The following is a 9149-nucleotide window of genomic DNA, read 5'->3' on the forward strand; positions in this document are numbered from 1 at the left end:
TAATATGGTCATTTTAACTGTGTCGATTCTTCCAATCCAAGAACACGGAATATCTTTCCATTTCTTTGTTTCTTCTTCGATTTCTTTTAATAAGGTCTTATAGTTTTCATTATATAGGTCCTTCACTTGTTTCATTAAATTTATTCCTAGGTATTTTATTGTTTTTGCTGCAATTGCAAAAGGAATTATTTTTTCCACTTCTTTTTCTGACACTTCATTATTAGAGTATAGGAACGCTATAGATTTTTGAACATTGATTTTGTATCCAGAAAACTTTACTGTATTTGCTTATTGTTTCTAGTAGTGTTCTTGTGGAGTCTTTAGGATTTTCTATATAGAGAATCATGTCATGCCCGAATAGTGACAGTTTGACTTCTTTGTTTTCTATTTGGATACCTTTTATATCTTTCTCTTGCCTGATTGCACTCACTAAGACCTCCAATGTTATATTGAATAACAGTGGCGATAGTGGATAGCCTGAAAGGCAAGGTATCTTCTATCCTGGAAATCTTACTTGGTGGCCTCTTGGTGCCTCACTGCTCAGAGTGCTCCATGAAGCCCTTGTTCAATAATAAATAATTCTGGGATAGGATTATTGAAGGGGAGAATAGAAAAATATTTCTTTATGTCAGGCTAGAAGGAAAGAGCTAGTAGGATTTGGTTTGTAGGAAAATGCCTAGATAGCTTTTTGCTCTGAGATGAATGGATTAGGAGAGGGCTTTTCACAGACCAGTCTGAATGAACAGTGATTGTATAGGGAAAGGTGCATGAGCTGAAATCAACCACATGTAGCTTGGGTTTGAGAGGCCAATAATCTTGGAGATGTCTTGGTGTGAACTCTGCTCAGTAGCAATACTTTATACCTAGTGGGGCAAAAGGGCCCATTCAAATCCTCAATTTGGGGGAAATACAAATGCCAATTAAGGGAAGAAAAGGCAGGTCACTTAAGCAAATGTTCTTGTCCCTAGCAAAGTTAGGCAGATTTTCTCCATGTCTTATGATTCTTCCACACATTCCTGAGTAGGAAATTATTCTTCTAAGACCTTTCTTTCTATTTCCCTTGTATTCTTACAACAAATTTATTTTTAAAAGCAATTTGTGTATCTCTTCCTTAGAACTCTCGAGACTTTCACCTGCTGGGTGAGTAAAACCTCTCTTGATAAAAGGAAACATTTCTCTGCCATGACCCCTCTCAGGTGTTGACTGATGCCTGAAATTCCAGTAACAAGGTACGAAGCCTCTCGTTGCAAAAGGAAGGATGAGGATTAAAGGAGGAAAATAAGGAAGTCAACTAATATTCACTGTGTATCTGTTATGGAACAGGCAGTGCACTAAGCCCTTTACTCAGATGACCTATTTGTATACTTGTTCCTACCTTCAAGGTAGATGTAGTTATCCTAGAAGAGGAAATTGTCAGTGAGATTAGGCAGTTTATCCAATCTCAGTCACCTTTCCCTTAGGGGAATTTGTCATGACTATGACACCAGCATTGTGATCCAGAGCAAGTCACTCGATGTTTGGTGCTTAGGGAAGGCTGTAATGACATTTACTTCTTCTGGTTATATTTGGACCAGGAGGGTGAAGAGTAGACGTTGGAGCTAGCTATACAGGAGAGAGAAGTTTGATGTCGGGCTGGCTATTTAACTGTTTTTCTCAGCTCCAAGTTAACTCTTTTGTGTGCCCTCTGTGACACTGCTATGGAACTCTGCACACTACATTTTCAAGACTCCTTAGTGAAGGGGGTTCTCTTTTACAATCTGCCAATTGGGACACGAGAGAGAAACCAGGAAATATGAGGAGGAGAGAAGGGACCGCTCTCCCCTTTTTATCTGTTCCAAGGCAGTGGTGGGTAGGCGCTAGCAGCAAAAGTTGGTTCTAACCTCTAATTACTTCCAGCACTCTAAGAAAGCACCAGTGTCTTCAGACCCACTCAGAGGTACCAGCTACAGCCAACAGTGCGCCCCTGTCTCAGAGGCCTGAGCACCAACTCCACTGGCTCCAGGTCAAAGCTCTTAGATTCTTGTAGCCCCTATCTTTTCCTTTTCTTCTTCTAGCCTTAGAGTGGTAATTGCTTTCTCTCTGAGCTACCTCAGGGCTCCCCTTTTCCTCTTTTAGTCATCAAGTGCCTGTTACCAATTGCCTGTATTAAATCCTTTGTATTTTGGAGAGTTTCCCTGACAATATCTGGTCAGGGAAACAGATGGTTTCTGTTTCCCTGACCAGATATTGATTGTGTGTCTAAGCTGTGGAGTAATTAGATAGACTATAGGTAGTACCAAAGGCTAGAGAAAAATAGAACAATCTCTGATCTGGTCCAGAAAACTGCATCATAAGATTATTGGAGGAGGCCTTGTCTTGACTGAGAAACTCTTGGAAGAAAGTGTCTGAATTATATTTATCGACAATAGGAACATTCCTTTGATGCATGGAAGGAAGCGTGAGGTTCAGAGAAAGACTCTAGATGATACGTCTCTTTAAAGTAAATGCAGAAGGCCACACAGAGGAATTAGATCTTCACATTGTGGCCTCTTTTCAGTAAGTCAGGTGGTAAAAGAGAATCATTTGCAATTTGTTCCTTTTCACTAGAGACACCAAAGCAGTCTGCCCTCATGTGTCCAATTTGTCTCATTCAGAGAGCCTGAGATGAGATGGTGTGTAAGAGTCGATCCTCCCTCACCCTCAAATTACTCAGTTTTTCTTTTTACTCAAATGTCAGTGAATGCTTTCAACTGTTTTCTAAAGGAACAAATTACCTACTTATTTAAATGAGTTAACTGTAGCTTGCTGACAAACAGTATTTCATTTTCAAGAGCAGATGTCAGACTTTTAAAACATTAAAAGCCCATCAAAAACATTTCAGGAAGTAGAGCCAAAACCTTGTAAGTGACTTCTAAAAATCTCTTCTGCTCAGATATAGTCAAGATAATTAATTGGTGTGATAGTTTTCTGGGTAGAGTTTATTTTTTTGTTTTTTGTTTTTTGTTTTTTGTTTTTTTGAAGTTGATGTGTTTCAGAAGTTTTTGTGGATATATTCATTCACCTTAAGTTCAAGAAATGTATGCCACATGAAGCAATGAAGGTAAATGTCCATATTACTTGGAAACCTATAATCTGTCCAAAGGTGATGAAATCTTGTTCCATATTGGAGCGTTGGAAAGTACACATATGTATACCTCTTTTTGGTCAGCAAACTTTTTCTCCAAACTTGTTCTCATGTAGAGCCCTTCTGAGGCTCACCAGATGGAATGATAAAAAAACTCAGGTGGAGAATCAAAAAACCCTAACTGCTAAGAAGTTTGGAACAGAAATGTCTGAATTCTAGCTGGATCCCCATTTCCTGAAATGTATTTTATGTAATCTTGTCCCATAATTACTAAATGAAAATAAGATTTCCACAGCCAAACACATTGGGGGAGTTAGGCCTAGTATGACTCTCCCTTGGAGGTTTAGCACATAAATCTTATTTTAAAGACTCTGAGAAGTCCTGCAGTAAAGAGACCAATTTAATTTTGTTGAAAGGAGTAATTTCCACATTTTTGTGACCATGAAGCTTCTCTTTTTACATTTTGTATGGCACAACATCCCACTATTTTCCTTAGAACATATTTTTGGGATATCATGTATAAATGTAAGAAGGAAGATGAAGACATTTAAAAGTCCTTCAATAAAAGAGTAAAATATTAGGTTCAGTCATATTTACTTTTTAAAAAATATAAGGCATCTTATAACAATTAGAACTCTGTTGAAAGGAACAGAAAAGCCATTTCAAAGTAGTTAAAGCAAAAAAGGGAATTTAATATTTCACAATACTGAAAAATCCAGGGTAGACTTGGCTTCAGATGCTAAGTTCAGGGATCAAGCAATCTTTTATTCCACCTGTAGTGCTACCATGATTCTATTTGTGGCAGCATTGTATATAGCCATAGACGCTCCAGCCATTCATGTTTTCAGGATAGAGTGCAATGGAAAGAGACCCCTTCTTTGCTGGAACTAGTGATAGAGACCCTTTCAGGTCAAATAAATTGAGAATGAAGGCAGTGTGGACCCTGAAAAGGAAACTGAGGATTGTTGCTATTATAAAAGGGAATGGATGCTGGGCAAGACACACATTCAAAATGCCAAAAAAAAAAAAATAATATCATGCAGGTCTCTGGTCTATTTTTCTATTGTGCTAACAGGAAAAACAAACAAACAAACCTCAGAACATGCTCTCTATGCAGTCTGCTTACTTGAACAACAGAAAGGAGGGGGCTTAGAGTATTGACCAGGTTCCGAAACTGGAAGGAGATCCCTGTTAGAAACAATCACTGGAGATGAAAGAAAAGCAGAAGCTCTTAGAAGACAAGAATGTGTATGGCCATTGAATTCCCCTAGATTGGAAATGTGGCCCTAGTACTTTATCAGGAGCCCCCTGAGTCGAGGAAAGAAGCTGAAAAAGATAAAGAAAGAGAAAGGGAAGTCCATGGTTTCCCTTATTAAACCTCATTCCTTCAGTTGCCATCATTTCTCCTCATCCCAGTGTTGTCATTTCCTTATAATTTTCCATCACTTCCAGGGTTACCCAAGTTCTTCACTTTAACAGTCCTCCTTTTCCTTCCAGATCTCTAAGAATCTCTGTCTCTACTTATGATCACACAGCCTCTGACTTCTTATTTCTGATGCCAGGTGAGAGGTGGGGAGTAAATTATTATTTATTGTCAATGAGGAAAGTACTTTCCTTGCAATACAAGGTCATGGTCTGAGTGATTTTCCTTCTCCTCACTCATGTTAAAACTTTATATGTATTGAAGTTCAATCTCTGCATGTGAGTGAATGTTGATGCTTTTATGGATTGTTGCCCAAATTTCATCATGCATTGGCTTCTCTCACTCTTTCGGCTTCTTCTCCCATCGTTCTGACTTACGCTTTATGCTCCATCAACACAAACTTCCTGCAGTTCTTCATTCATTCTTATGCTGTCTACCACTGTCTTTGGTTAGGTTCCCTTGAAACAACCTGAGATAGAAATTCTTGTGTCAGTGATTTACTGAGAGACTGCTCTCAGGGGAAACCTGGAATGGAGTGAGGAAAGCAGACTAAGACAGGGAAAGAAGCCAGGCCAAGATGTGAGTTCAGCTGGTTCTCAGGGGAATTCTGGAGCATGAATTATACCACAGAGTTTTTCTATTTTGAGGTAAGAGGACCGGCCTTTCATATCTCAATATCAGTCCATCATTGGCTGTGGCCACTTTTGGAAAGAGCATAGCCTCCTAGGCATTCCCAGGTGCACCGCTTCTCGGAATGAGAATAATTCTCAGGAGAAGAGAGTGCAGCTGTGAGCTGTTAATAACCAATACTCAAAGCAGCTGGGAGATCTGCTAAACTACTCCAAGTGTTTGCTTACATAATTCACTCAACGAAAAATCATTAGCCCCTCCTCCTGCTCTGTCGTCTGAAAACTTGCCTCAATATAGTGGTTTTCAAGCCTTAGAATCAACTTCGAGTTGTGTTAAAACTGAGACTCCCTCCCTCAGAGGTTCTGATTCAGTCACTCTGACACAGAGTCGAATAATTTACATTTCTAACAAGTTTGCAGTTCATGTTGATGATGTTGGTCTGAATCCCACAGTTTTCTGTGCATTCTTTGGTTTAATAAATTCTCTGGTTTAATAAATTCTCCCCATCCTTCATAATGCAACTGAGGTATCATCTTCAGGAATCCTTCCTATGTATTCATACTCCCATCACTTTCTCCTTCTTGGAAGAGTGCACTTTTTGCTCACTAACACCCTATGCACTTACACACTGCATTGAATTATATACAGCAGAGTCTTTGCTTCAGGTGGTAGGTGGAGGGATATGAGGAGTCCACCTGTAGAGTGAAAGCTTTAAATGGATTTCTCATAAAAATTAATTTTGTCCCATTACCTTGTAAATCCTTGAGGACAGCATTCTGTCTTATTCATCTTAATAGGCCTGGCTCTTAGAACCTCACCTGATGCCTCATTCGATGCAGGTTTGCTGAACTAAACAATATAAAATCGTGTTCAGGATTGGTTTCATGGGAAAATGTTTGACTTACATTAATTAAATATTTACATAAATTAAAATAAGTTTAACTTACTTGTGGGAAAATACGTCAATTTGCAAATAAACTTGCGGAAAATAATTTATATTTTAGTTGAAGGTTGCCTTCTCTAATATACTGTCTATCCCTGTCTGTAGAAAGGCATTAACCTGACTTTTCATACACACACAAAGGAGTCACTTCCAAAAATAAGCACCATTTTAGGTCCAACACTTACTTAATGCATAAACCTATAATTTGTTTTTGGAAAAATCATCTTGTAAAATGATGATGACTTCAGGTTTAAGAAATCTGGTGCAGAGCTAGGAAAAAAAGTCAACTTTGTGGCAATACTGCAAAGAACAAAATATAAGCAGCATTTAGTGTCAGCAGCTGTTAAATGCAAGCATTCACTGTACCAGACAGTCTTCCTTTAGAAAACATAGGCCAGTGACAGAAGATAACAAATAGATTGCCATTCTCAGTGAAAGTATGAGTGCTCTCTCTAGAAGAAACATGATAATTGGGGGAAAATAGCAAAAGGTGACTTTGAAAGGTGGTTAGGGAATATATAATGTAATGGCTGTTCAGGTATATATTCATCAAAGTTGTCAACATAGTTGGTCTTTTTAGCTAATATTTAAGATGTTGTTTTAAGGAAATTGTGCATCTATAAAGTACCAGAGACAAGAGGGTGTAGAGTGGTTAGCATTAAACCTTTTTGCTAATTGGACACGCCAGCTACTGCTACAACATTCGTCTGTAGCCTTAGACAGGCTAAACATCCTGAGCTAACTCAACATTTAGAATTAATGTGTTTACTTTAAGAAACACAACATCTGATTCAATTAGCATCCAAAGTCATGGAGGCTACAGAATTTCATGTTGGAGGTCTTTCTTTCCTTTTCTTTTTTCTTTTTGAATTTATACTACAGTGCTTACAAAACCTAAATTAATGATGAAGAGATGCATTTTTTTTTTTGTCTTGGAGGCTGAAAATATAAAAAATTGGATTAAAATTATGAAGCTACTCTGACATGATATATTAAGAGCCCTGAATGACGCCTAGGGATGTAGAAGAGGAGAAAAATACTTGAGCAAGTAAACAGAGTTTATGAGACTTGTTTATGCCAGGAGAGCAGGATGAATATTTCTGACTAAAAGTTAATTAACTATTTTGCCTCAGTGAGCCAATTTGTCGTCTTAAACTTTGATTCATTAACTGTAAACTGAGAGGGTTGCTTGTTCCTTGGTGTACTCGTAGACTGAGTTTGTGTTAAATGGTGCTGTGAGATATTGTCTGTTCTTTCCAATTGAAACTAACCGAAAAGGACATTATACTGAAAGTAAGACTTTTTAAGTGGCAGTAAGTAGATGGGTACTCTTTCAGAGCAAAACCTAAGAACTATATGGCATAATTGCGAAGCTCATCAACCCTCATTAAATAAAACCAGGGTACATCCAGGATTTTTGAGTCTGCACATTTAATGGGGCGTGGAAGTTGCCTGGTTGGCGATTCTGAAATCTTAAGACTTGTGAACTTACAAGAGATGCTTTTCCAGGTTTGCCACTTGGAGACTATAACTTAAAAAAAAAAAAAAAAAACCTCTTTTGCGATAAGAAAATAAATCTCCATTTGTCGAGATATTGACTTAATTTCTAATCGCATGTTTTGCAAAAGCCCATTTGCTGGATATGGAATGTCTTTGAAGTCGTGAATGGGCAAATGAAAAATAAAGCACTGAGGGGAAAAGAATTCCAACCGTAACCTAGGATAATGATCTTTAAGATTGTAATCACAGCCACAGAAGATACTTGAGGAGTTGGAGTATGTGTTTTTTAAAGAGAAAGTTTAGACAGGACCACATACACATGACTAACTCATATCATAGGACGTATTTGAGAATATTTGTGAAAATTCATGTAACTTAGGTAAGTTGGGCCTGTAAACCTTGATGTAAATAGAAATAGATAAAATGCTATTCTTCATGAGCAGTGGTTGCTTCTTTCTCTAGCACATGATGTAGACTTTCTGTTTTACAATGGCTCTCTGACTCTTCTGTGAAAGACAGAGAGTGCACTGTGAGAGCCTTTTCATGTGTGCAGACACTAAGGACACAAGAATAGGAACTTTGCGTGTATATAACTCTACACCTGGTACCTGGAACAATGCTTATTGAGCAAATAAAGAAATAAATGAATGAACAAATGAATGAATGCATTGGGGCACCTTAAAATATACCAAAGAGGTTACAGTATTGTTTTGGTGAAATGAATAATGAGTTAAGCTGGTTTTTCTTGCAGGGCTTTGGATAGTGGGTTTATGGGCAGTAAAACTGATTAAGCATAGAGTATGTTGTCAGATACGTTAAAATCTTTGCTTTTCTACTTATTGGTAACTTTGGGTAAGCTATTTCATTTTTCTACATTTCTTAATTTTCTCACTTATAAATCAGAGTCAATAATGATAATAACCTTCTCATAGTCTTACTGTGAGGAATAAAAAAGTAATGTTTATAAAGTGCTTTGCAGAGTACCTGCTACTTCACTCTTAAGAATTTATGAAGCTGCCAAGAGCTCTAAGGTGATTAATCCAAAATGGAATTTGTTTCAAAAGACAGTAAGAAATTATCAGTATTTACAATTGAGGCTTTATAAAGACAGAAAAATTTAATTAGTACAAATTTACAAAATGACTTTTCCATCTCCAAAGGTTCCAGCTTGTGATGTACACTGATAATGACATTCATGCCTGCTGTCTTGACTCAAGAAGAAAAACAGAAGTTGAGCAAATTGGAGTGTCTCATTATATAAAATGAATATAAGCATATCTGAAATTAGAATAATAGCAAGAACATCAACAAAAATGAGGAAGCCATTATTGAGATTAACTATCTCAGAGTTATAAGTTATCAGCGTTGTAACCATAATGGTGAAATAGAATTTTTTTTCAAGATTCCTGAGATGTTAAACTTTAGGATAGAAGTGTGTGTGTGTGTGTGTGTGTATGTGAGAGAGAGAGAGAGAGAGAGAGAGAGAGAGAGAGAGAGAGAGAGAGAGAGAAGGTTTTGGTACATTATATATATGAACTACATCTCCAATG

This window comes from Pteropus vampyrus, unplaced genomic scaffold (assembly GCF_000151845.1).
Source record: "Pteropus vampyrus isolate Shadow unplaced genomic scaffold, Pvam_2.0 Scaffold153, whole genome shotgun sequence".
Classification (NCBI taxonomy): Eukaryota; Metazoa; Chordata; class Mammalia; order Chiroptera; family Pteropodidae; genus Pteropus; species Pteropus vampyrus.